This window comes from Erythrolamprus reginae, chromosome 1 (genome assembly GCF_031021105.1).
Source record: "Erythrolamprus reginae isolate rEryReg1 chromosome 1, rEryReg1.hap1, whole genome shotgun sequence".
NCBI lineage: Eukaryota > Metazoa > Chordata > Lepidosauria > Squamata > Dipsadidae > Erythrolamprus > Erythrolamprus reginae.
The window spans coordinates 128,792,782-128,807,084 of record NC_091950.1 but is presented as its reverse complement, the minus strand read 5'-3'; positions in this window follow the sequence as shown (position 1 = coordinate 128,807,084).

Genomic DNA, 14,303 nt, shown 5'->3' with positions numbered 1-14,303 from the left:
TGCTCTTACATTCCAATTTACAAATCTGCTCTTACCAAATCATTCCATAGACAACCACTTCTACGACTTTAGTCAATTGATACCTTCAAGTAGGATAAAGAAGGTTTATCAGCTTTAGTCATACCTGTGCAGTACTTCCTGCTAGAACTAAAGACAATGCCAGTAAGTTTAAGTAATATGTTAACCCCACAACTGAAGCCAGTTTCATTTCAAGGGTGGCCACATTATTCCAGGCAACCTGTCCTCTCTAAATTAGTCATGGTTGACACTCCCACTTATCATTGCCTATTTCCAACTGGGATACACATACAAATAATTTGATACATTTTCAAGGCGCAATAAGAAATAACATAAGGAATAACCTAGTGAATAAACATCAAAATAATGGCAAGTAAAAGCAGAAATAAAAATTGTTTGGAGTTGAAAAGATGATTTGTGCCTAATGGGAATTATAAGAATTCATAGCTTAGTTCTGAATGGCTTCCTCACTGTACCTGAACAGGCCATTTGAAGAAGATTTTAGCATATAAATATGTACATACCAAGTGAGATACTCTGGTTTCAAACTATGAAGAGCATAGAACCATAAACTCATAAGATATGAAACAAGCCACAAGAATCATCTAGTCCAAGAAGTTCAGAAAAAACAATTAAATCTCAAGAGATGGCCTCTTCATAAGAACATCCTGAGATGGAATGTCCATGTCCTAAAAAGAGTGTTCCATATTTATACAGATCTTAATGTTAGGAAGTTTCTCTTTATATCAAACAAAATCTGGGTATTTGCAAAATTATTATTATTATTATACCCCAAATTTCTGTGGTAATAGAATGTAGTTTCCAAACAACTTATCTATTACACACTTTTGTGTTTCTCACCACTAAATCATGTTTTCTTTTCTGCATAGGTGAACATGCCAGGTTCCTTCAGCCTATTTCCAAGTCCATGTATGAATGTGGTCACCTTCCTTTGAATCAGTTCTAACCTTTAAATATCCTTAGGAAAAAGTGCCCAGAATTCTAGACATTATTTTCACTAATACAAAGAACAGAGGACTTAGCACCTCATCTGTTCTTCCTTCTGGTGCAATTCAAGTCTATATGAGCTCTTCTAGTAGATATATTATACTATACAGTTGTCTCACATCGAGTTGGTTGTGATTACACTCAAGTTGTTCTCTGATGCTACCAAGTCACCTTCTATGTGTGCCCTATTTTTTAAAAAAATTCCAATCATCCACATACCATAGTTTTATGTGGTTAAAGTGGGAACTCATGAAGGTGTTTCTTCAAGGCTAGAAATGTGAACAAGTGGGAACTCATGAAGATGTATACTGTTGATTTTGTCCTTTTTAATTTTACTTGTTATTTTTTACACAGTGTGTTAATCCTACTCTATAAAACACCTAGAATTATTTTATTACTGAGAGCTCCATCCAGGTTGTCAAATTAATACGTAATCAGATGAATGTTTATGCTTTAACCTATTATATAATATTGCATGCAATACTCTCTATCATTATTATTCTCTGTTGCAATAGGCAATTGCAGTCCTGAGATCACTTATCCTAACATAATCCCATTGCCCTCACTGACATTATTTACAAAGAATGATGTACAGTACATTTGTTACTACTAAATAAATACTAAAGGATACTTTTAACATTAATTCATTATACTTTCTGTATTTCTTAGTAGATACACAGTTGCTAATCTGTGCAATATATTTATTGTTTGCATAATTAAAATAATTCCAGGAGATCACACCCGTAACAACCTAGTATTAAATCTTATAAAAGTTAAAGAAAATACTAATGTAATTATCTAATTTTCACTGTACTTCTTTAGACTAGATATATTGGGTTGCAGTAATCTATTCTAACAATTGAAATAATATATTTTACATGCATATTGCTTCTTTATAACTTAAATATTGCATAATAAATAGCAAAACATAGTAGAGGTAGAATGTACAGCAGAAAATAGTATTGCTACATTTATAACTGTCATAGCTTGTAAAGCAATTTAAAGACAAAATGACCCTCATTTTGTACTTTTGATACATATCAACGACTTTTGCTATTACCAGGGTTTTGTTTAATGGGGTAAAATATGCAAAGTATTAAGTAGTCCAATTGTCACTGCAATCTGTCATTAAACATGTAATCCTAACCCTAAATTTTTTGTTGCTGCAAAGAAAGTACGTTAGAAGACATGTTTATCTTTATTTAATATTACTTTTGGTTTGCTACATCTTAACTAATATATTATAGTAGATATATAGTTTCTATTTTTACTTTATACCCATTAATGTATTAGATTTATCATTCAGGGAGCAACTGTATTAAGATTGTAATAGAGGAGTGAATATTATATTGTGATTTATTCTTCTAGTTGTTAATATATTATTGCATTTATCTGCTTCCCTCTTTTTTGTCTTTTTAAATTTTGCTTATGATCAACCAAATAATAATTATATTATAAATATTATTGATATTTCTGATTAATACTGATAAAACCTTAGACATGACAAATTAATCTGGCATAACAGAAATGAATTTAATTGTCAATTATAGAAACCAAGGTGATTTTAGAAAGGTAGTAATAAAACCCCAATATTATTAGGCTATCAAATCTCTAGAAATAAATTTAATGATAAATATTTGAATAAGGTATCTTTCAAAGGTAGCATTTTCAAAACATTAGTTATGCTAATAGTTGACTGTTCTAAACATTCATATCAAAGTTTCATTATAAGAATTTGCAAAAGATTTGCATATTTTTATCTGCATAATCATTGCAACAGTTCTGTAAAACAAGCATGTGCCACTAACCCCATATTAACATTGAGCAAGTGTTGAAAATGAGAAAATAATGGCTTTGCTAAAGATATGGTACAGCAAGAAATATTTATCAATGGACTATTGCTCAATATATATATTTTTTCAGCCCCCAGAATGACCTTAATATGTGACAAAAGATTGCCAAACATTTTAAAGGAGAATAATGAGCTCGGTAAACATCATAATCTTAATAATAATGTTTATTGTGGTGACCTCTTTATAGCCCTAACAATGAAACTCTTGGCCCAAAAAAACTGGCTTTGCAGAATTATGAATATTAATATAATTATTAATATTATTAGTATATTGGTAATTCATTAGTATTAATGAAGTTGAATCAGAAAGTTCCAAATTAGTGGCTCTTCTCTTATTGGTCTTCTCTTCATTAAATATTAGGTGCTATGTTCTATAATGTAGTTGACTTGCTTATGTAGATCGCAATTCCTGATTCTGCAATATTATTTGGGTAATTAAAACTTTGCACATCTATTTTCTATCACAGAAAAAAACATGAAAATTATAAAATGTTTATAACTCTTTTTTAAGAAATTAGAAGAAGTCAAAATTTCCAGAAATATTAGACAATTATGAAGGAATGATGTCCATACAATTTTACAGAAAGTGGTTCGAGGTTTGCTGATTGATACTACTTTACAATATGGATAGCTAATTCTTCCTTCTTTCCTTCCTTCCTTCCTTTCTTCTTTTATTTCTTTCTTTTACTAGAGTGTATAAACTTATAGAAAGCTAGATTATTTTGTGGGGATGAAGCATAATAAATGTGATAGAAGCCATTTGTAGTATTTTCAAGTTATACATTCAGTTACCTTAGATAAAAGTCTATCTTAGATATTAGAAAAGGGAGAGAGCTGGTTGTATTCCATCTGAAAAAAAAATAATAGTATAGGGAATTGTTTTCTTAAAAATCTTATGGGCGCATGAATTGGCTAATGCTGTGAAACACTCTTCTTTTGCTTACTGTAGAAGGGGAAAATACATCCTTGGAATATATGTGAAAATAGTATTGGCTAATCTTGAATGAATTCCATCCATTCCCAATAATTTCCAATATACAGTAATCCCTTGTTTTTCACGGGGGATGCATTCCAAGACCACCCGCAAAAAAATGAATTTCCACGAAGTAGAGGAAAGATTTCTTTAAATGTATTTTTTAATGTATTTAACAAGTATTTTGACTTTTAAAACCCTTTAAAACATGTACTGTATGTAAGAAATACTTGTAAATGATATATTTTGTCACCTACAGGCCTAGTCTAATACATGCAAATAATAAAAAATAATTAAAAAAAAACTTTTAATTTATACCTCATAAGAAAAAACGGATGTTTTTACAGTAATAAAGAAAATACACTTTTCATTTACGCACCATAAAAAGCTTCAGTCTAAGCCACATAACATTAAAAAAATCTTATTTGCGAGGATGGAAAAATATTGTGATCGGAAGTTGTTGTCGCTTTTTGCACTCAAAGAGCACCTTGTAGGGTTGCAAGATCTCATCAAGCTTGTTACAAAATTGCAATGAACGAGTCATATCATCGTCCCATTCCTGACTCTTTGAATGTGACTGAAGATCTCGGAGGGTCTCTCTAAGGCCAAGCCGGGTTGCTTGACAACTTCTGTCTCTTGCTGCTCTTCTTCTTCTTCCTCGCTGCCCAACTTAGTCAATTCTTCGAGTTCTACATCAGTTGGTGGTTGGGAATGGCAATCCAACAACTCATCAAGGTCTTGCGTTGTCATGTCCGAAAATCCGGCACCTCCAATATAAGTGGCCAACTGCATGGCTTTCTGAACAGCGGAGTGTTGGATTTTGGCAGGTGTAAAGCCCTTGTCATCGTAAACGATATTCGGCCACAACTTCTTCCAACACGCGTAAATGGTAGCAGGCTTCATGTCTTTTAATGCCTTCTGGATATTTTGAAGGCATGTAGCAATTGTGTACTGCTGCCAGTATGTCTTGACGTTGATATTTTCCTCTTGCTTTTCCTTGTTTTCTTGAGCGGCATCGTAGGCAACAATGTTGTCCATGGAATTCCTTGTGTATAATGCCCTGGTCCATTGGCAGAATAAGCAATGTAGTGTTGGGCAGCAGAAACTCAATCTGTACACCATCATACTGTAAATCAGTAGTGTGGCCACCAGCGTTACCCATAAGGAGAAGAACTTTGAAAGGCAAACCCTTCTCTAATAGATAAACCTTCACTTGTGGGACGAAACACTGGTGGAACCAGTCTGGGGTCAGCATCCTCGTCATCCATGCCTTGGGATTGTACATCTAATGTATAGGTAGCAAATTCTTGTTTTTATTCTTCAAGGCCCTTGGGTTTTTAGACTTATAAATAAGCGCTGGCTTTAACAAATATCCCGCAGCATTGCTGCACATCGCGCAGTTTACGTGATCTTTAAAGGCTTTAAAGCCAGATGCTTTTACTTCTTCTTTAAACAGGAAAGTTCTTAACGGCATTCTTTTCCAAAATAAGCCAGTCTCATCCATATTAAAAACTTGTTCAGGCTTATAATCACCATCTGATATAATCTTCTTGAACTTTTTGTTCACATATGCTTCAGCAGCTTCCATGTCAGCAGAGGAAGCTTCTCCATACGAGGAAACATTTTTCAGGCCATAGCATTGCTGAAACTTTGCAAACCACCCTTTGCTAGTAATAAAATATTTTTTACGACTAGATTGAGACTCACTGGATGTTCCTGGTTCTGGTTCATAGTCTTCTTCCTCCTCATGGTCATCGATCTCTTCAGGCTCGCTACCCACCAAACTCTTGTACAGACTCCTAGCCTGTACAATGGATGATATTCAAATTCAAGGCTAAGCCCTTATTTCAGCAGTTGTTTATCCATACAGGCAAAGCAGCTTCCATACGGACGATGGTTTTATTACGAGCCGCAACCACCCTCTTTGCCGTCTTATTAAAGGAGAGAGTAGCCATCTTCCTGATGCTAGCCTCACACTTCTTGATGGAGCATGCGGTGGATTCATTAACACCAAAGTGGCGACCCGTGTCTGTGCAGCTTCTCCCTCGCTTCCACATACCTAAAAGTTGAATCTTCTCAGCAATTGTCATCATTTTTCATTTGCGTTTAGCCTCATTGCCAGCCTTGGATAAACAAGCATGCTTGGGAGCCATTGCAGAGGGTCAAAATTGCAAAGAAATGCAAAAAACACACTGCGCACAGTGAATACGACCACCAATCACCAATAACCAATCACAGGCCAGAATACAACTTCAGCCTGATGATGGTAAATGTGATTTCACCGAAACGGTGCATAGACACTCAAAATATTACACGGGGCAAAACACGAACTCAGAACAATCTACATACATATACCCATGAAAATCTACAAAAACAAATACAGTGATACCTTGTCGAAGTAGAGAGGGATTACTCTACTATAAATGTTCAGAGTCTCCACAGGAAAATACTGTAAATTGCTGATAGAATAGCTTTTGTAAAAAAACAAAAAAACAAAAAAAACCTTGTTTAACATTTGAACTTCCTCCAAAAAAAATTGAACCACCTGAATAACTGTATTTCACAAATTTATTTGGAGAAAGACTTGAGAATAAAAATGCTATTTACACAGATTCAATTCCTAGTGCAATTTATTTCAGTCTATTTCCTGGTCTCTTTCCATGCAGAGTTGTTTTAAGGATAAGTGAGATTAGAATCAGGAACACTGGGTGTGAACAATTCCCTTAACATGGATGCCTATGATGTATTGTGGTGCTGTTCATGTGTGGGTTCTAACTTACTTCACTGCCAGTTTGCTTCCTCCTGCACTGCATGGGTGCGCGTGCACTTTCCATGTGATCATGCAAGCGCAGTGCCAAAAAATCCAAAGAAGAAGAAGAAGCTGAAAACAAAATGGCGACTGCATGCACTGTGCTAGAAACTCAACTTCTGCACATGCTCAGAAGAAAAATAAATAAAAATTTTAAAAAGCAAAAACAAGATGGCAACCACATGCACAGTGCCAGAAACTCAGTTTCTGCACATGCTCAGAAAAATATATATTTAAAAAGAAAAGAAAAATGGCGGCACCCAGAGATCGGCACAGACCAAACTGTGACGTTACCAGCAGGTCACTACTGGTTCAGGCGAACTGGTCTGAATTGGGAGGAACCCACCTCTGGTGGTGTTGTAGTGATACAATACCCTGTTCTTTGACATCTACTCCCGGAGTTGTTACCTAGCCTAATTTGACTCCTTCTGTGTACTCTTGGCAGGTTTGAAAAACTACCCGTAAATGTATTTTCATGATAATAGCAAAGTTATCTTCTCTGTTATAGTTTGCTTTTCTGAAGCAAAGAACTGATACTTAAACAAAACATCTGAAGAAACACTGGGGCACCTTTGTTAGGCGTCAAAAATAACTTTGTGTGTGTGTCCCTGTGTGCATAACTTTACATAGCAAGTTAGCTTGTCACCACATTTTTGTCTAAGCACCAATGTAACCCTTGAACCTGAGCTCTGGGAAGAAGCTTGTGAACTAGCACTTTTCTATAATAAGCTCAAAGAGGAAAACAGAATCCCGATCAAGAGATGATTATATTCTTCAGCTCATTGTACCGAAGGCATGAAATCTTTTGATTTATTACAGAATATCTTGTGGAGTGTTACAGTGCCTTAAACCTGCATCAAACCCTACGGTAGATAGCTTGGCATAGTAACTTAATAAATTAAGCAATGCCTTCCGTAGAAGAAAATAGACCTGAAAGTATATGAGGTCAACGTTTGCAAACCATGTCATATAAATTATTGAACAAAACCTTTTCTTCTTTAGTCAAGCAAGCGATATGTTGTGGTTAGCTCTGGCCCAGCTCCTGCCCCAAGGACTGTGGATGTGGGGGAGACATCCACATGCTGCAGGCCTGTTTCGCCCCCGGTGGAATCTGCTGATGAAGGCTCCTCTGACCAAGAAGACATGAGTGACAGGGAGGAGGGGAGTGTGGCAGACAGCTCAGAAGGAGATCAATTATCAAGCTCCTCCTTGGATTCAGAACAAGAGTTAATGATACAGCCACGCATGCGGAGAGCGATGCATAGGCAACCACAACTGAGAGATTATTATCAAAGAAAATGAGGCCACCTGTGGTTGGGTGGGGCTGTGGTAATTAGTGGGTTTGGCCATTGTGGAGGATTATCTGATCATTGTGTTTCGTGACTGCTTTACTGACTTTGACCTTTTGTGTGCTGATTTCCCCCCGCTTTGAAACTAAACCAGAGCAAAGTGTGTGTCACTTTGTGAAAGAAGAAGGACTGTGAATTGCCTCACAGCTGCAAGCTAAGTATCACAGAACTGATAAAGGACTTGTACAAATTACCAGTTTGTATGGAGACCAGTGCTCTTTGCTATACCAAAAGAGGGCTTAGTTTAAGTGAATTTTCATTATAAAGAACATTGTTTTGAATTTTCAAATGTGTGTGTGTCTGAAATTTGTACCTGTGAATTTTTGGGAGGATTCTACCAGAGAGCCCGACAGAACACGATGTAACACTTTTTTTGAGTGGCTACTTAAGCAAGCCTTTTGCGAGACAGATATTATTTGGCAGTTGTCTCTTTACTAAAACATTCCTAAGAATTAAGAATCACCATTCTAAGCCAATATAAAAACAAACATTTTTCACCTCACTTGATTTCATATCGGAAGTTATAACTTCATAACTTCAAATATAATGTGTAACTTCATGTTGTGCATCAGTCGCCTCAACTCCACCCTGATAAAAGAGATTACAGAAAAAACAAAGAGGTACAATCATGGCGAGATGTCTGGAATCGCCTTTTCCCCTCCTAATGTCAAGAGTTCATTTTGAATGAAAAGAAGTGGAAGAAATGGAAAGCGGTGCAATAAGCCAGACAGAAACAAAACAAGAGTGAGAAACAAAAGCGTGAGTCACACTTGGGAAAGTATGAGTCCCAGGAGAAATAGATAAACAATAATCTCCTAAAAGAATAAATGGACATGAATATAAGGAAAAAGGTTGCAGAAGATGGTTGGAGTGATGTACATTAGAGAATGCCACAATAAGTAGCCTTCCCAGGTATGCCCATGTTTCTCCAGCACTCCGAGGACTGTATTGGCTGCTGATTGGTTTCCGGACACAATTCAAAGCATTGATTACGACCTATAAATCCTTACGTGGCATCGGACCAGATTGCTTGCAGGACCACCTTCTACCACATGAGTCCCATCAACCAGTTAGGTCCCATCAACTAGACAATGTCATTTGGTGGGGGCTAGAGGAAGAACCTTCTCTGTGGGGGCCCCGGCCCTCTGGAATCAGCTCTCCCCACAGATTTGTACTGCTCCCACCCTCCTTGCCTTCCGTAAGAGTCTTACGACTCACCTATGTCAACAGGCTTGGAGCTATTAGACTCTAGCCTCCTGGGTGACAAATGTAATGTATGTTTATTGTGTGAATGGTAATGATTGATTTTAATTATTATTGGGGTTTTTTAGATTAGATAAGTGGGTTTTATATTAATTGGATTTAGGATTTGTATTGTCTTGTTCTTTTTATATGTTGTAAGCCGCCCGGAGTCCCCGGAGATGGGCAGCTATAAAACCAATTAATCAATAAATAATTAATAAATAAGTGGCATTTTTATGCTCATGGACAGTATGGAAAAAGATGGTTGGTGGAATATAGTGAAGAGGGATGTATAGGAGAAAAATGCATATAAGGAATCATGGGGTGAGGAAAAATTTATATATACAAAGAGGGGGAAAGATGTAATTAAAAATAAAAGAAATGAAATGATTTGAGATGGAACAAGATAAGAAAAGATTAGAAAGAATATTTTGAGGATCTGTATGGAAATAATAGTGACTGATTACTATATTTTAGAGAAGAATTGAGACAAATGCTGTAAAAAGTTACTGTCACAGAAAAAACCATGAAAATGAAATGATAAATACTGTGACAATGTTGCAGGTTTGTATAGACATTATTCGTATCTATAAAGTGATACGAGTAACACTTTATACTGCTTTGATAAAAATCACACTTGGATGTTGCATCCATGAATCAAAAAAGATGTTGTGATTCTAGAAAGAAGGAAGACAAGGGAAACAAAGATGACACGAGGGCTGGAGGCTAAAACGTACAACGGTTGCAGGAACTACAGTAGACATGTCTAACAAAAAGAAAGACTATGGGCAACATAATGACAGCCTTCCAATATCTGAGGGGCAGTCACAGAGGAAGGTCCAAAACACCTGAGGGCAGCACAAGAAGTAACAAATGGAAACTTATCAATGAGAGGTTCAATTTAGAACCAAGGAGAGATTTCCTGACAGGGAGAACAATGATTCAGTGGAATGGTTGGCCTCCAGAAGTTGTCAGTGCTCCATCACAGGAGGTTTTTAAGAAGAGTTTAGATAGTCATAGGGGTGGGCAGCAGGCAGGACGGGGTGGAAAGCAATTCCACTGGCGGAAATGAAGATGCATGTGCAGCTCCAGCTGATCGGTGGCTGTCACTTCCTGGATTATTGGCCTTGGCTTGGCTCTCCTTTCCCCCCCTGCTGCTGCTGCTGCATCTGCACTCCTTGCTTTTTTCCTCTTTCCTCCTTCCTGGCCTCGGACGAGCTTCCCTCTCTCCTGCCCGGTTCCCCTCCAGCCTCACGCGTCCACCTCCCGCCTGAGGTGCAAGCAGAAGGCGTGGATGGAAGCGGCTCTGGCAGAATTTATGCTTCTGGCAGCACCTGTTCCCAGTCTGAGATGGGGGGGCGACCCAGGAAGAAGAGTGTGGGAAACGCAAAGCAAATTGTCACCCCAGAGAGCGACACTGGTAAGGTTGTAAACCAAGAATTTAACAGTTCACTTGAACGATGATGATCGTTCAAGCCACTCCCACCTGGTCACATAGCCGGCAAGCCACTCCTACACAGTCACATGGCAATTAAGCCACACCCACAAAATAAGCCACACCCACCGTATGGAAGTAAAAAAATTTGGCTGCCCATTACTGGATAGCCATGTGTCCAGAATCACACAGGGTCTTCTTCTTGAGCAGCGGGTTGTACTAGAATATATCCAATGCCCCTTCTATTATTCTATTGTTCTGTTAAAGTCCACCGAGAGGTGCGGCATATAAATCCAAAAAATAAATAAAAATATATGCATGGTTTGCTTATGCAGGGGCTATGCAATCGGTTATTGTCTGTGTATGTCAGAGGTGGGTTCTAACCAGCAGCGAGTTCCACTTACCTGCATACCTGTGCATTGTACGCACATCTGATGGTTTGGGCGTTCTCATGCACATGCCCACACGCACCCCTGCGCTCATCTCCTCACGCGATTTTGCTTATACGCATGTGCAGGAAGCAAAAATGCACTGAAAACTCACAAGCACAACCATCCCCTCGTGAGATTTAGCTTCTGCGCAAGCGCAGGAAACAAAAAAGGCCCAAACATTTAGAAAAAAAGACCAGCAAAGATGGCACCGGAGTGGTCGCACACAAATTGAGCAATCTGGCAATTGCTACCAGAATGGAGCTCCGGGTGTTTCAATCGCAACTCACCATTGGTTCTAACTTACCTCACTGCCAGTTCACTTCCTCCTGCATTGCATGGGTGCGCCTTATAAGCACGCACATGCGGAGTGCCAAAAATCTTTTTTTAAAAAAAAAAAAAAGGCTAAAAACAAGGTAGTGACTGCATTTTCTGCAATGCTGGAAAATCAACTTCAGAAGAAATTTTTTATTTTAAAAAAGAAAGAAGAAAGGAAGGAAGAAGGAAGGAAGGAAGGAGGGAAAGAAAGAAAGAAAGAAGGAAGGAAGGAAGGAGGGAAAGAAGGAAGGAAGGAGGGAAAGAAAGAAGGAAGGAAGGAAGGAGCGAAAGAAAGAAAGAAGAAAGGAAGGAAGGAAGGAGGGAAAGAAAGAAAGAAAGAAAGAAAAGAAAGGAAGGAAGAAGGAAGGAAAGAAGGAAGGAGGGAAAGAAAGAAAGAAGGAAGGAAGGAGGGAAAGAAAGAAAGAAGAAAGGAAGGAAGAAGGAAGGAAGGAAGGAAGGAAGGAGGGAAAGAAAGAAGGAAGGAGGGAAAGAAAGAAAGAAAGAAAGAAAGAAGAAAGGAAGGAAGAAGGAAGGAAGGAAGAAAGGAGGGAAAGAAAGAAAGAAAGAAAGAAAGAATGAAGGAAGGAGGGAGGGAGGGAGGGAAAGAAAGAAAGAAAGAAAGCTAAAAACAAGATGGTTACCACATGCACAATGCTAGAAACTCAGTGTCTGCACAAGCTCAGAAGAAAAAAAATCAAAAATTCAAACACACTCAAAAAAGAATTTTTTTCAAAAAAGAATTTTTTTTAAAAAAAATTTTTAAAAGAAGGCAGTGCTCACAGACCAGCACCAACTGAACCAGTTCCATGACATCATCGTGACATCACTAGCAGGTCACTAATGGTTTGGGTAAACCGGTCCAAACCTGGGAGGAACCCACCTCTGGTGTATGTGAAGACTGCACCTATGCCTTATTCCTGGAAGGATTCCATTATTCTCTTCTATAACAGGAAAGACAAGTGTGAATGTAAAAACTAGAAAAGGGCAATTTACTTTGATAAGTCTGCTTGAGAAAATACTTTGCAAAATACCGATTGAAAGGACAGCAACAAGCAACATTTGGAAAGTGCAGCATGGGCTCTGCAGACAAGTTTATTACTCTTTAAGAGATCATTGAGAAATGTATAATAAGAAAGAAAGTTGACTGTACATTTGATGTGTCAGAGAAAAAATACAGTGATCCCCCGAGTTTCGCGATCTCGATCTTTGCGAAACGCTATATCGCGATTTTTCCACCCGATGACATCACTCCCTTCCTTTCTCATCTTTCTTTCTCTCTCTCTTTCTCTATCTTGCTTCTTCCTCTCACACTCTCTTCCTCCCTCTCTCATCTCTTTCTTTCTTTCCTTCTCTCTCTTTCTCTATCTCTCCCCCTCTTGCTCTCGAGCGGCAAGCGAGCAGCCGGGCGGGCGGGTGAACGGGCAAGCGAGCGGCCGTCCGGGCGGGTGAACGGGCAAGCGAGCGGCCGGGCGGGGTGGGTGAACGGGCAAGCGAGCGGCCGGCCGGGCGAACGGGCAAGCGAGCGGCCGGGCGGGCGGGGTGAACGGGCAAGCGACGGCCGGGCGGGCGGGTGAACGGGCAAGCGAGCAGCCGATTTTTCCACCCGATGACATCACTCCCTTCCTTTCTCATCTTTCTTTCTCTCTCTCTTTCTCTATCTTGCTTCTTCCTCTCACACTCTCTTCCTCCCTCTCTCATCTCTTTCTTTCTTTCCTTCTCTCTCTTTCTCTATCTCTCCCCCTCTTGCTCTCGAGCGGCAAGCGAGCAGCCGGGCGGGCGGGTGAACGGGCAAGCGAGCAGCCGGGCGGGCGTGTGAACGGGCAAGCGAGCGGCCGGGCAGGTGGGTGAACGGGCAAGCGGCAAGCGATCTTGGGGTTTCCCCTTTGCCTGGGCGGCGGGAAGACCCGGGGAAGGTTCCTTCGGCCGCCCAACAGCTGATCTGCTCCGCAGCGCGGCAGCAACGAGGAGCCGAAGATGGGGTTTCCCCATTGCCTGGGCAACGGGGAAACCCCATCTTCGGCTCCTCGCTGCTGCCGCGCTGCGGAGCAGATCAGCTGTTGGGCGGCCGAAGGAACCTTCCCTGGGTCTTCCCTGCTGCCCACACGCAAACTCCACCATCTGCGCATGTGCGACCATGGAAAAAGGGGCGCGCATGCGCATATGGTGTTTTTACTTCCGCACCACTACATCCCGAAAAATCGATTATCGCGAGGGGTCTTGGAACGGAACCCTCGCGATAATCGGGGGATCACTGTATAATAAAGTGAATAGGTCTGACTTGTTTCTATGAACATAGAATTTGAAAGCTGGTTGCTGAATACAATATGAGCAGGATTGGATGAAAGGGAAGCATATGTGAGACTAAATACATTGTATGGTTAATGGCTCAATATTAAGCAAGTTGTGTAATATCCTCTTGGTTCTTTACTTATAGATTGCTGTAATGATGTCAAAAATTAATTGGCTGCAAATATGAAACTAGGTGTACTGCACATTTGTATTCAGATGATGACTTGTTGTTGGCTTAAGAACCCAAATGATTTCCAAGAAATGTTAAATGGATTGTATGATGCAATGAAAACTAGAGCAAGTAAATTAATCTGTATAACTTGGTAGACTTTTCGTCAAAGATGTGAAGACATTTTAAGACATACAAATATTCAGAGAAATAAAATGGGTCGCATATGGTCTATTGAGAGAAACCAATGTTTATTGATAGAAATGAAAATGATCTGCCAATAGCCAAATTGTGCATTAAAGATTATTGTATTGTTAGAAGAGTTGTGTGTAAAGCCACTGCCATGATCTCTGATGCATTGAGATCATAAGTGACAGCAAGGCTGTAGTTACTAAAGTCAAGTCTATTCAGGA